The sequence below is a fragment of the Xenopus tropicalis genome, chromosome 3 (assembly GCF_000004195.4).
Source record: "Xenopus tropicalis strain Nigerian chromosome 3, UCB_Xtro_10.0, whole genome shotgun sequence".
Taxonomy (NCBI): Eukaryota; Metazoa; Chordata; class Amphibia; order Anura; family Pipidae; genus Xenopus; species Xenopus tropicalis.
Window position 1 is genome coordinate 67,278,930 of NC_030679.2, and position 15,344 is coordinate 67,294,273.

Below are 15,344 nucleotides of genomic sequence, written 5' to 3' on the forward strand. Positions count from 1 at the left end.
TAGGCTGCAGTCCAGTATGGGTCAGTTTTGATAGTGCCTGAAAATATGTTAAAAATAGGTGTAGGGATGGGATCTATAAGCCTGTTATCCAGAAAGCTCCAAAACACAGCAATGCCATTACAAAAGAGTGATAATTCAACATTCTTATTTTTGACTGATTTGCTTTTTTGTTTGTAGTAATAAACAAAGTCTTTGTACCTGATATCAAGTAAACTGTTATACAGTAAATCCATACTGATGGTCAAGCTATCATTTTAATGTTTAATTGTGTTTAACATTCTTAAGTACTCCAGATCTTATTCATAAAACCCCATGTCCCAAGCACTGTGGATAATAGATCATATAACTGTTGTTGGTGTGTAATGTCCTGAGAAGACATTTTTAAAATAGCATGAACTAGCAATTTTAATTTTCAATCATCACTTTCTCAACCACTTTTCTCCTGAGAATGACCAGGAGATGCTAAGCAGACTGCTACTTTCCACAAGCTTGGTGGAAAAAAAGATGTAGCTCCTTTTTGTGAGGATGTGAAAAGCAGTTTATGGAAAAGTATGTGAAGATCAAAATTTGACAAAACGCTTTTCACATAAGAAAAAAAGTTTCATTTTTAAATAAGATAAAAAATAGGTCTGGGGTTTTACGTGTCTCAAAATATACCATTACTTACATAAGCTTTACCTAGGTACAATGGGCTTTCTCTGTAAAACATACAGTGTAGCACTTTTTAACAAGTTGCCATACCTCAGAGTGAAACTTTGCAGTAACTGACTAAACAAGTTTACCATTTTCCTGGGCTTCAACAGCCATTTGTGTGACGTAGTTTGTGGTTTTGTTTTTGAATTATGCTACATTTCTTAATATACTGTATATAACTGGGTGAAAAGCATATTTTTACCAAAAGCTTAATAAAAGCTTATATAGTGATTAATATTTAAACTATAGGGCCCTCCAGCCCATGTCATTAGTTCTGCTCACACCACAGAAAAAAAAGTGCCCACTTCTGCCTTAGGAAAACTTTTTGACACTCATTTAATTTGCTATTTTGAAAAACTTGCATTGTTTTTGTTGTTTCTGAAGAACAGTGAGTTACCTCTGCTCATGAAGCCAAGGATGGTGACACCTAATTTTAGTCTGTTTCCCATTTGTATTATGACAGTTATACTTTCCAATAGAATTTCTGTCTGCCCCTGGAATTCTCTATCTCATTATATCAGACTTCTCCCTACCTGCAATCCTTCAAAATCCCCTAAAGACCCACCACTTCAAAGATCCCTATCTAACGCAATCTGTTCTTTTATTGATAGGAACAACAGCCATTTTTTTCAACAACCTTTTATTACAATAGTTCCCTAACCCTTTAGATTGCACTGTGGTGAGCATGTCCCACTTTATGTGACCCATATTCATACATTTGTTGTCTGGTTCCTGTGTGTTACAGTACTGTTATAATGCGCTGCCTGATGCGTTCAAGAGATGAATTGGATAATAAGTTCACTCTTAATACTAAATGTGTAGTGAAGTGTGACAGATGCAATAAAACAAATAAGGTGTTATTTATAAATAAACAGAAAGTCAGCTCTGAATGAATGTATAGTAAGTATGTGACCATATATGTGTGTGTAAAAGGGAAGAGTGACGTGCTGAGATATAGCTAACTTATACTAATAAAGACATATTCTACATTTATTTGCACATTTATTGAAGACGTTTTTGAAAGAGCATTTTACAATGAAGAAATGTACTTTGTTGTTGTACTTTGTCATATTGCAGTTTTGACAGTAGTATGGGACTCAATGCCAAGGGACAATAGACCTATACAAAAGAAAGACAGCTTTTAAGTAATAATTACATATGAATCTAGACTGATGAATGATATATTTTTGCAGCAAGAACAAAGATGCTGAAGATGATGAAAAGAATTCTAATAAAATAAAAGTGTTGTCCAAATAATACAAATACATACAATATCATACTGACATCATGAATTGATTTACCTGAATTATTAAAAAAAAAAAAAAAAAAACATTTACTGCTAGATCCAAAGATAATTGTGATTATTCAGAAACTCTTTGATAACATTACAGAAACTGAGCCACTTTTGAGTAATATTGCAGCCTACAAACAGCTCCTTAGGGATCGAACAATGAAATTCAAAGCTAAACTCAAGGGATTATAACATTAGGTAAATAAGGACAGGGCAGGCTTTTAACAATAAGGAATATGCATATTTGCTTAATGCAAATCTAATAATAGTTGTGTCATTCACTAAAAACACACAAATTCTTAACCAACCCTAGGTTATGATATCACATCTAACAGGGAATCTATTTTTAGACTTCCTTCTCTACTGCTTACAGTCTGATTTAATTAATAAGTAATTCAAAACATTAATGAAATATTGGTACAAAAATATAAATCCTTTCAGAATTCATTTTCCAATCTAAAAACTTTCCCAAATTCACCCATTGACTTGCATTGTGTTAATTTAAATGCGATTCTTGTTAATTTTGGGGGACAAGTTATTCGGTTGCATGTTAGAACTCAGCACTTGGAAACATTAATATCTGGTTGAAAAAAAATGTTGGTTGTGATCTCCTTCTCTGTTTATAAGTCTGGCATAGTTATATGGGGCAAAAACATAAGCCCATATTTTCCATTACCTTGCTGGGTGATATATTTTAAATCCATAAATATATTATGTAATGAATATGAATTAAAAGTATTTATATTAAACTTTAAATCTATTTTAATTTGGCACAGTTTATTACAGGGAACTACCAGCTCTCCATTTACTTGAATATGAGTTTTTGGGGCATTTCTCCAGCCTTATCAATGGTAATAATTCAAACTTTTACAAATGATTATGATAATGGTCATGGTTTGGGTCAGAGAAAGGAAACCTTCATGCCTTCATGCTATAGCATGTAGTGACAACTTCACACTTCTTACTTTGTGGCAATAGTTTGGTGAGAGACCTACCCTGTTTCAAAGGGACAAATACACAAAGTTCTGTACAAAAACTGACTTGATGAGATAGAAGTGGTAAGATTCCCGATCTTAACTAAGCTTTTAACAATTGAATTTAGGACTGGAATGTCTACTGTAGCAATTTATAAGAAGTCCTGCATTAGTGACAAGTCCATTTTTGACATTTAGCCTAAGCAATTTGTTGATACTGATGCTATCTACAATGAAACTCAGGCACTTGTGGGGAAAAATTCTTGACAAAAAGTGTTGTGTGGTGGAGCCGAGGGAGATAGCAATTATCTGAAACCATACATACTGTAAAATTGCATTTGTATTAAAAAAAGATGGCAGATTAACAAAGGCTGCATTTAGTCTATCAAAGTGAAGATTTTTTCCAGGGTGAGAAATTCCATTGATATTAAAAGTACAGTGTATTTCTTATTCTCTCTGTGGGAATTTCCCTGGACTAGTGAATATTTTACCCATTTATTTTCATTAAAAAAAAAAGAAAAATAGAACATTTTTATTTTGGTCAAAGAAATTGTAATGAGAAAAATGAAGCACCTGAAAATGCAACTGAAAAAGTGAGAATCCTCTTGCCAAGCAAGCTGTGCTAAGAAATTCTCACAGTGATTTTTTTCCATCTGTAAGAAGTCGATAAAGCAACTTTTTTACTAAATCTCCTCTTTGATATGTGTGGTTTTAAATAGTGATGAGCTATTTTTCTTCACCACACATGGATTCACTGCAAAATTCCACATTTTGCCAATGGTGAATTTTTTTTTGCAAAAATTTGAAGAGTAAGGAAAAAGTTGCAAAAGTAAAAAGGTCACGGTCACATCAAATAGGTTGTGGCTGCGTTAAAAAAGTTGCAGTTTCACCAAATAAAGTACAAGTTATATGTGTAGTAGTAGCTGTATGTTGTGAATTTTTCAGCAGTTTTATGAATTTTTCGGCAAAGAGTAATGGGACAGATTCTCTCATCACTAAATGAATGTACCCCAAATCTTATGATGCATTCACACTGTATACATGTAGATAAACTGCACTGTGTTCACAACACAGAGTTTAGCTCAACTAGTACTGTGCTAGTCTAAATTTCCATTAATATTACTGGTATGGTTTTACATTTTGCTCACTACTTAGATGTGATTTTGTTTACTCATATTCTATTTCTTGAAACTAGATATCTTGTGTAAAGACAGGTTTGAAATGTAATTTCCTGACCTTGTTAATGCAAGTTATACACATGAACTTTGTTATTATTTAACTAAACTAACAGCTGCCTAGCTGCAAAGTATCTCTTTTCCATTATTATGACTAGTTCTTTAACTTGTACTGTTTTAAATTGCCCACAATTACCATATTTCAACCTTATTTTTAGGTTTAAATTGCAGTGTGAGAGTATACTCTTCTCTTAGCTAATTAGTGCTATCAAGGAACAGTGGGTTACCTCATTAGTTCCATGTGCATTTAATTAAAGAAAAGAAAATCAGAGTTAACCTCATAGTTAATATTTTCACAGAGTGTTACAATGCCAACACCTTCAATTGGAGTCACACCCCTGTGTATCTAATTATGCACTGGTGCCAAATAAGGTTAGAAAGGGTACCACCATGCTGTTAACAAAACAGTTGAAATGAAAATGTGTTTTCTAGTAGCTTACAATGCAATTTGACTTAAACAATCTGTTTGATCTCTATTTCAGTTAAGGTTAATATAAGTAACCTGGTCCTTAACTATGTGGGAAAGTCTCTTATACTACGTCAGTGTAGCTGATGTATTTAGCGTTGTTTAGCGATAAAGTATATTTATAAATCATAATTTATGATCTTTATATTATAGAGCCTGACCATGTCAATTATTTCTGTTGTTACCAAAGAGCATATCTCGACATGCAATTCCATAATATGTTAAAACGGCATTCTAATAATATATTGCAAGTTATGATATAAATAAACTGGAGAGCAAAATTGTATATTTTTATATACAGGTATGGGATCCCTTATCCAGAAACTCATTATCCAGAAAGCTCCAAATTACGGAAAGCCCGTCTCCCATAGACTTAATTTTAATAAAAAAAATTCAGAATTTTAAAACTGTTTTCCTTTTCTGTGTAGTAATAAAACAGTACCTTGTAAATGATCCTAACTTAGATATAAATAACCGTTATTGGATGCAAAACAATCTTATTAGGTTTAATTAATGTTTCATGATTTTTTAGTAGACTTAAGGTATGGAGATCTAAATTACGGAAAAACCCCTTATCCGGAATACCCTTGGTCCCGAGCATTCTGCATAACAGATCCTATACCTGTATTCTGTTACTTTTGGTTGTGATCTTGAAACAACATAACATTTTCTTAATGTATTAGTATTTATACAATTTACATTTCCAGTACCAAGAGGCCCATTTATCACCATTCTCATTTTTGTGGTTTTAGATGTTTTAGAAACCACAAATAAACTCCTTTTCTCTAAAACCATGAATGCCAAGTGATTTATTAAAACAGCCTTTTAAAAAAAAGTGTGAATTTTTTGTTTTGTCGCACAAATAAAAACTGCTAAAAACTCGAAAATCTCTAAAACTACAAAGCAAATGAAGATTAATCAGTTGAAAAAGGACAGCTGTCATGACCCCGATCGACTTTTGTATTTTTACTTTTCCGATTTGTTGCAGTTTTGACACAAAATTAATGGTGAAACAGTCATGTTTTCTCCACAGAAAAATCTAATTTTTGCCCCCAAAAATTTGGATTGTGAAAAAAAACAAGTTTTGGTAAATGGGCCCCCCAAATCTACTGTTGACATTTTTTGTAAAAATATACTTTAGTGCAAATATTCTAATATTCTATATTTTAGAGATGTTGCCATTAATGACCATTAGTGGGGATAGAGTTTTGAATACTTGACATATATTTTGAAATATTTCATTATTAAATTGAAAGGCTTGTTAAGTTGCAGACTCAGATTCATAAACATGTACTTAGTATGTTACAAATTCTCAGCCATGCTTAGTCAGCAATATCATACCCAGGATTTCTTAGTAACAGAATCAATTTTGCTTAGAGAGCTTTTGCTTCTTCAGAGACATGTCATTATGGGATAGTCTTTGATCTCATATTTAATCAATAGACTTGATAACCTAAATAAATGCATTTGCAAGTAAAAAATAACCCATGTAACGATTTGAAACAGAATCCTAATATATTAAATTTCGATGCTGGACATTTATAAGGAGAAGAATAGCAAAATAAAAAAAGATTTAACATTTCCTATAAAAAGTAGAACAGCAATAATGTATTGGTTATGTGGGGTGTGAAGGCAACAACATGGAATAATTACATAATAATTAATATCATCTACATTACAAATCTTAAGAAAATATTTGGAAAGGTATGACATCATGATTAGGAAAATGTCCTTCTCATTGGCACTTAAGTGTTTCTTTTTTTATAAACACTTGCTAACACAGTAGCTAATAGGCATAAATGAATGATGAAATTCAGCAAACTTTTTTGTGAAACTGCAACGAAAATTGCAGTGACAAAACAATTTGCAGAGAAAATCTGACTTGGAATTTGGAATGAGGAAAATGTTGTGCCCGTAAAAAAAGACACGCAAGGGAAAATTGGCACACTCACATAAAGATGTTTATGCATGTAAAAAAAGTTGCGCAGTACCCGTAACAAATGTATTTTGCTCATTTTTTTGCCATCGCGCAAACTTTTCAGTAGTTTTGCAAATTTTTCAGTGAGATTTGCTCATCACTAGTGGCTAATTATAGCTAGGGATGCACCGAATCCAGGATTCGGTTTGGTATTTGGCCAGGGTTCAGCCTTTTTTGGCAGGGTTTGGTTTCTGCCGAATCCTTGGTCCTGGGCAAACCAAAGCCAAATCCTAATTAGTATAAATTTGCATGTGCTAATTAGCATTCTGAAGGGTTAAATGATAGGGGAAACATTTTTTAAACCCTTACCGATCCTAATTATACCAAACAGACATAAAGGATCATTTCTTAACAAACTTTACCAGTTGTCAAAGAGTGGATCATAATAACACTACTAGTGATGAGCAACATTTTTAATGATCTGTTGAACTTTCTACTACAAAAAAAACCAGTCTATCTTTATAATGAAAAATACATATTCCAAAATCATAGTGAATGCTTTTACCCATATACAGTACTAATTTTAGTTTAATTGTGTTCCCTTTTTGTAACATTAACACTATAAAGAACAATCATACGCCAATTGGTGCAGTTCATAGCTTAGAACCCCAACTCTCTGAAGTTGCAGTGCTGAGTTTGATCCAACCTGAGCACTACTGCAGGAAATGTGTATGCACATCTCATTGGGAATTACAGATACTCAAGTTTCCTCAGACATTCCAAGAACATACAGACATGTTAACTGGCTCCTGATAAAACTGACCCTCAGTGGAGAAGGTTATTGGGACCTTAGACTGTAAGCCCCACTGGAGCAAGGACTGATGTAAATGATAAACATTATTTGTACAGCTCTGTGTAAATATGTTAGTTCTATATAATGATAAAATAATAAAGCTACCTTTATACTTGCAGTCCACTACCATTTTAAAAATGTAACTTTTCCTATATCATATAAATCTCAATGAAACAAAAGTATAAAAAGTATTGTCTTGGTTTTAAAATGAATATAATGCCAAATGTAAAGTGTCTGGATGTTAAATAATGGATTTTAAACTGTGAAATATGTTCTTTAATAAATTATACAATGGCCCTCTCTGTATGTCAGACAATGTTATTTACATACCAGCTAGAATACTCTGCAGTGTCAGTTTAGAAGCTAAGAATTACAGCAGTCTTGAGCAGAATCAAATAAATAAACTGTGATCACGGCAGTGGCTCAGAGTAATCTGGACATTCACATTTAATTTAAAAATTCAACCTTTAAAAAATAAGGTTATACAAATAAGACAAGTAATGAGATTGGAAACAGATGTGAGATTTTTTTTTCTTTTTGTTTTGAAGAACCATTTGTAAAAGGTCAGAGCTATTCTAAATTGTCGGCAAGATATTTTTGTCAGAGTTTACATTATATTTTATGTGGGTTGTGTTACTTTGTCATTTTTTGAAATAGATAAATTAATCTAAAGTCTATTGTCACTTCATTTGGAATATAGACAAGTTAATTTATTTGGCACCATAAGATCGTACATGAAGATGCCCCAGGAGCATGTAGGGTTTGTTAAAGAAAGCTCTACTAAACAATTTCCCATAATATGGTTCTGACTTTCCTGACTTCTTGCCTATGTTTTGTCTTTACATACTCTGAGTAATAGGTGCAAATTTGAAACAGTTGCTCAGCTCTGTAGTCCTTTTGCTGCTTTGCTCCTACAAATAACCCCTTTACCTGTTGATTGGTTGTGTTCTGTGAAGGAATATATAAAAGGGCATTAGAAAAACTTTACTGCAAAACACAACTTATATGGTGCAGCAATGTTGTGCACTACTTTTTTCTAGTTGCATTAGTACAAAAAAAGAGTTCATAACTATGAGTGGTATATTTTTATATTTTTCTACAATACTTTCAGGCTAGTTCTCTCCTAACGCCTTTCACAACTGTGTGACTCAGTGTAAAAAGCCTTTTGACTTTACAGTGTTTTGTTAGTCATGCATCAGAACAGTACGGACCTGAACCTTCTCAGACCCTTGTAACAGAGCATATGCAAAATATTTGATCTTGCTTAAGTAATATTTATATTTTACCATATTTGCTACAACATAAGTTCAAACATACAGTATTTGTCTCTTTGCATAGATGTGGCTTATACTTCTGGTTGTACACCAGTTCTATGAACAACTATAAAACTGAACTCATGCTTAGTACATTTGGATCTATAGTATCTGCTTTGCAAAATAATTTATACAACCAGAAGCACACACCAGTTCTATGTAGGGAATTTAAACCTGTTTGTAGGCATGGATAAATGTCCAGATTTCTGGACTGTACTGTATGCGATGTGGCATGTGGTATTTTTATTGAGATGGGGGAATTAATTAGGTTTATGCAATATTTGGTGCTATAAGCAAAGTAAATGGAAAGTACAGACACTGTTATTTAGATTTACACTTGCTTTGCTCTCCTTTTGTCTTTCAGAACTGTACTATAGCAGAGTATTCTGCAGGATTTATATCCATTTGCTCTTTAATGGAATATTATTTAACCACTGTCAATAACTTTATGAGGTTGAATATCACAAACTCCTACAAGATATTTAATAGTATGCTATAGGCAAAGGTTCCATATTTTCAGGTATTCAGTATTTACTAACCCCATTTTTCTGAAAGCCCTACTTATGCTGTCCACCACAATAGGTAAAAATAAATCCATAAATAATAAGTCTGGCTCATTATGAAAAATTATTAGTGGTAATAATTGTTAATGGTCTTTATGGATTCAATGGAACTATTTAAAGTCATTGATCAGTTCTTAAATATTGCACCTGAGCATGTGGTTTACAATTTACTTGAGTTGTGGCAGTATAAGTAAAAAAATGGCATTGGTACTGTATTGTGCTGGGTAGACTGGGAATGGCACATCCAACAATATTTTACATTGTATGGCATACCAGCCATCCATATGCTTTGTGTGTGCTTAAGTTTTTAAAGTGTTCATGTTTTAATGACCAGTAAATATTCCAGGGACACTTGGCATAATAGTGAGAAGAAACGATAATAAATAATAAAAACTATTTCCTTTTTTATTATTCATTAAAAAAAAAAAAAAAAAAAACATCTATCCAGTATATGTAAATGGCACAGTGTGTCATTTACTGTATATAAGGCAATTTGTCTGTAAATATTACTTTTCTGAATCAACAGTTAATACATAAAGTATTAAAAGAATAGTGAAACAGTTTTACATTGTGCCTTTTCCCTGCCTGTAAATCAGCTAGTTATTATAAATTATAATGTTTATACATTTGGCTAGAGTTTATACTTTTAAAGTTTTTATACTCAGACCAAAGTTTAGTTTGCATAGATTCATATAACGCAAGTGTTCTGGCAATAACAATGCACGCGAGTTAACTAAAAATGTAATTATTTATATGCATTCTTGGGCATGGATTTTCAAGATTTTTATAGAGCCAAACAGGAAAGAAAACGCCCTAAGAAACCTGCATTAGACCTTTCAAATGATTTTTTTTAAGAAGTTGATGTTTCTATAAAGAATTTCTTTCTGTTTTTCTCAATAAATGTACTGCCAAAAATCTAAAGAACTATATATTATTTTCTCCAGATTGGATTTAGTGATGCTAGTGAAAAAGTGAACTACAGATGTACTAGACTTTAATGCTGCATCTAGCCTATATTCCTCACCATTCATTTTAATGGGAAAATGGGTGTGACTGCATGTGCCAAGTGCAACAATTAGACCTGCTTCTTCATTATAAACTTCATTAAACAATATGCACAAGTGACTTAATAAACAAATTCATCCAAGATGATGAATGAATCCAAGAAATCAATCCAAGAAATTAATTTCTTGTTTCTCTGGGCACTTTTGCAGTTTACCTTTATATTCTATTTTAGTGTTTTCTGAGATATTTTCGGAAAGTGTATAGAAAGTGCATTCCGGAAGTTGAAATTTAACAACACCTGGAAACACAAGGTTTAGAACAGCATTATAAAATAATGCAACTAATATAAAGCAATAACAGTATCAGAAAAAAAGGAAATATTATCACAATAGTGACAAATAAACCCATTCCTGTTACGCTAAATCACTACATACAACCAGGGATATCAGGGATTATTAAATTCCTCATCAGTCCATGTAGAAACTTCTTAAGGCTAAAGACCTAATTGAGTTGTTGATGTAGTCTATGGCAGACAAGTCTATATGGGCTACATCAGAATCTGAAGGTTGGCGAGAGGCCTTAAAAAGTAAGATCTGTCAAACATATAAAGCTGTTTCAGAAATGTTTGTATATGTAGTAGGCTTTAAAACAACAGGTGTTAGCTTGAAAAAAAATTGTATTAAAAATTAGCTTTCATAGTTGGAGATATCAGTGATCAGGGGTCATTGAAGACTACTGAGCTAGGGTGGGTAAACTAGGGGAGTAAGTTTTGGTGTGGTGTGTTGCATGCACCCTCCTACATTAAAATTTAGAACTGGGGGTAGAAAGTCTGAGGGGACCTTAGCAGTTCTGATGCCTATGCCACTGATTACATAGTTTTCTCTCTGTACAGGCTGTGAAAATACCTAGGGAATTGCTCCTGTAATATAAAACAGTACTTAAGGCTTTGCTTTGCCTTAGCTTTGCTGTTAGTAGTAACAACATACAGCAAGGAATGATTGGACCACTTATGGCTTCTAATACTATGGAAGTACTAAAAGACCTGCTGCAAAAAGTTCAACCTGCAATCTAAGCAGTAAAAGATTGCTAGTAGCTGGGTAGCAAAAAGCAAATAGAAATTAATAAATCAAAATATAGCAATACTTTAATTTAACAGGAACATAATTATCTTACAGGTCCCACTATTTTACTGTTAGTTTGATTTAGCCATTTTTGAAGACACAACTTGCCAATTATACATACAGGCCTAATGTCATTATACATACAGTTAAAGACACTAGTAATTAGCAGCCTCTAATTTATATTTATTACTAAAAACCTTAGGTAATTTTAAATGAGCTAATTTGTGTTTGGTGTAAATTGTTCCTGCCTAACTTGTTGTAGTTTAAAAGAATTTGAATGGCAACAAAATGTGTGTATATTTCTTTTGAACAATTGATAGTCAGTGTGTAATATAAACCCTTCTGGTAAGTTTCTATGTAAGTACAGTACATTTGAACTACTAGAAATACTGGCCGCATCAGTCAAGAGAAAGAAACAGCATAACTGACAATAACCTTGTATGTGTAAAAAGAGACCAAAAATTAATAAATAGTTTAAAAATTACATTGGTTAAAAAAGCCTCTCCTGGTAATTATAAGAGCTGAAATTTCAATTTTGCTTTTGGGCTCTTTGCACTGCAATGCAACCCCCTTGACTCAAAAACTCTGAAGCAGGCAGGGAGAGCAAGGTTGGGGAGTGCTGGAAAGTCTGCCTCAGGGTAACCAGGGGCACATAATCGTCCCTGCCTGCCTTTCAGTGTAGAAAACCCCAGTTCCATAAATTCCTAGCCTAGGAGTAACATTTGACTCTGCCCTCTCATTCATTACCCACATTCAAGTGCTCACTAAATCATGTGCTTTGATCTAAGGAACATCCATTCAGCCCTTCATCACAAAAAATTCTACCAAAATTCTTATTCATGCCCTTGTCATATCTTGCTGAGATTACTGTTACTCACTGCTCCGTGAAGTCCCTGTGTCTAAACTGACCTCTCTCCAATTCGTCATAAACACTGCAGTCAGACTCATAAGCCTCTCCTCCCACTCCATAATTGCTGCCCCTCTCTGCCAGTCCCTGCACTGGTTACCTATCATTACAGGATTCAATTCAAGATTCTTGTACTTGCTTACCACCACATAACCACTAGTTTTGGGGTAAGGTAGCGATTAGTAAATCTGTCCTGTTTAGTTTTACCGAAAATTTTGCAAAACTGCAGAAAAATTGCATTGAAAGAGAAATGCATTGAAGTTACAACTTCCGCGTGCCTTTTTTTTTTTTACATGAGCAACTATTTTTTTGTTACGTGCAAATTTTTTTCAAACTCCAAATACATTAAAGTTAACGTTTTCTCTGCAAATTTTTTGTCCCAGTGAATGTTTGCAGCAATTTTGGCGAAAAAAAATTACAGTTGCAAAATGCAGAATTTCACCCCAAATCCATGCCTGCAAACAAATGTGCTCATCACGTGTGTAAGGATGTTTTTGTCACCAGACACAAAGGTGCACAATGCTCCAAAGCCTGGAACTCAGCACCCTTGAGTCAGGTCTTTGCATTCAAGAATGAAATGCAAAGTGCTATGTTTCACCCATGAATACAGTGTTGTCTGCCTTTGTGAATGCTAACTTCCTAGTAATAACCCACCCTTAACTTTTACATCATTTAGATGTGCAAGTTAGGAAACATTATTGGAAGCAAGGTGCAGTACAGCCCTTGTACTAACTGCCTTTCTATGGATGGCAGGCATTAAGCACAGGGCTGAGAGCACTGTGTTCCGCACCCTTGTACTGGATCTTTAATATGGAACTAGCAATGCCTCAGACACAAGTTCTATGTAAAGGAAAACTTTTGATACCTTTAATGCTCTTGCACTTGCATCCAAAGCTGTAGTAAATGACACCCACAGTCTAATAAATGTATATTTAGTATTTTATACATAAATCTTACTTTATTATTAGATAAACATTAATGCAGTTCAGCTGTATTACTTATACAGAACATATCAGTTCCTTAGGCACCATGTAAATAGGACTAGAACACGGTGTTAGTTAAAAACCAATGTTGAGCTTTGGCAGCATGCTGTTTACTCATGAGGTAAGCCAGCATGACTCAAACATGTACGAGCAAACTGCATCAAGAGCTGCAAACGCTCTGAAATCAAACAATAGCACCAGTAATATGCCTTGCCATCTGTCAGTATATTAAATACATATTTTGTTTCATTAGTATAAAAAAGTAAGCAAACAGATCTAAATTCACTGCAGTTTAATTAAAGAGCAAGTTATCTTCTATGACAAAGAACACCATGTTTTTGAATGCTAAATACTTTAAACCCTGCATACCAATAATTATACAAGACAGATGTTTTTTCTGGATGCTTTTTACTTTTTAGACACAACAGGCTCACGTATTTTTCTTTATATGGTAGTTTTCAAGGCTTACACCTAACCCCAACCATTGAAAAATACATTTGAAAGAGAAGATTTAACCTCCACAACTTACTTTTCTAAGGCTGATTCCATGCAGTTCCCTTTAGATAGTGCAGTTCTAAAGAAATATGTGTGCTAGAGATAAAGTGATATCTTTAAGTCTGAACCCTGGCATATTGAGCCTGAACCCTTGTAAGTCAGAAGAGCCACCTGGAGAGCATTGGGACTGGCAGAGCGCTTGAGCAAATCTTTGAGAAAAGAAACTTCTTATCTATGCCAAGGAAATGGAATGGATATTGGAAGTGGATTATGCTGGTCTGTTAGTGAAGGTATTATATAAATTTGAACCTGCTGTGAATTGTCATTTAAAAAAGGTGACAACCCATACAATACTTTATACAGAGAATGAATGCTGGGTTCCCTAATCTATGCAAGGGGATAGGGTGCAAGGTGCTTGGGGCTGTGACCAAAGAAATATACAGTATATTGATATTCCCAAAAGGGAGAGACTTCATTCTGACTACATCCTCGAGAAATCTGTTAGATACTAGAGCCAAATGCCTCTTTAAAAGAATGAATTGCCGGGTGTATTGTGATCAGACAGTGCATGTCCGGATGAAACCTGACATTCAGACATATGTACAGTACATATATTAAGCTAGTTAGGTAAAGGTGGCAAGGAATTTTATCTTCAAACTTAATAGATCAAGACTTTTTTTTTTTTTTTACAATTTTTTACAGTTTTCTAATGTCAAATTCTAACAAGTAGATTACATGAAGTTGTTCCTATGTTAGAGTATTTTTATTTCACTAATTACATTTAGGAAGTGGGGGAATACACTAGTGTTCTCACCAATGGTATTCGCATATGGTGTATTTGAGTCTACACTTTTTTGGTTTTGTTTTATTAAAATAAAATAGAAAGGTAACTGTGTCTTTTTGCAGGGATATAAATCCCCCTGTCAACATTATTATCACCTGAACCTATCTCATTGTGATAACATCACAACCTAACATCTGAAACCAATCCAAATCCTTTCTACATGTTTATAAAAAGGGAGTATATATTTTTGTTACAGAGGAATTTACACTATTGAAACTTAACTGAACAATCACTGTTTTCAGAGGCACTCAGTATGAAATACCATTATCATTTATTCAATGCATTTTTAAAAAAAAAAACTCCAAATAAGTGGCCTGTGTTCCAAAGTATTATAAAGTCATAGAGTGTTTCATCCCAAAGATTGTGCTCAGTGTAGCAAAAAATAGTCTTGCGTGACAGTACACATGTAAATGTCATTGCATATGTCATTTAGGATATATGGGCCTCGAATGCAAGATACACATAGCTTACAATTCAGGAAAACACCAAATATGCTTGTGGTAGCTGCCAGCAGCCTTTTTGTAGATAAAAAATGACATGAGCAGTGCATAACAGTGCTATTAAACATACCATTTTTCATGCTGTAATATCAATGGGACAAGTGTTCTGAATTGCAGGAACGGAGAATATTCATTATTGTGCCATACAGAAACCTGCTCTATAATCCACTGCCGAGTGGAATA

At 33.7% G+C, this 15,344-nt stretch overlaps 1 protein-coding gene across 13 annotated transcripts in view; it reads left to right on the plus strand.

Moving 5' to 3' along the window:
* foxp2 (forkhead box P2) overlaps positions 1–15,344 on the plus strand; it is a 151,595-nt gene that overhangs the window by 60,689 nt on the left and 75,562 nt on the right.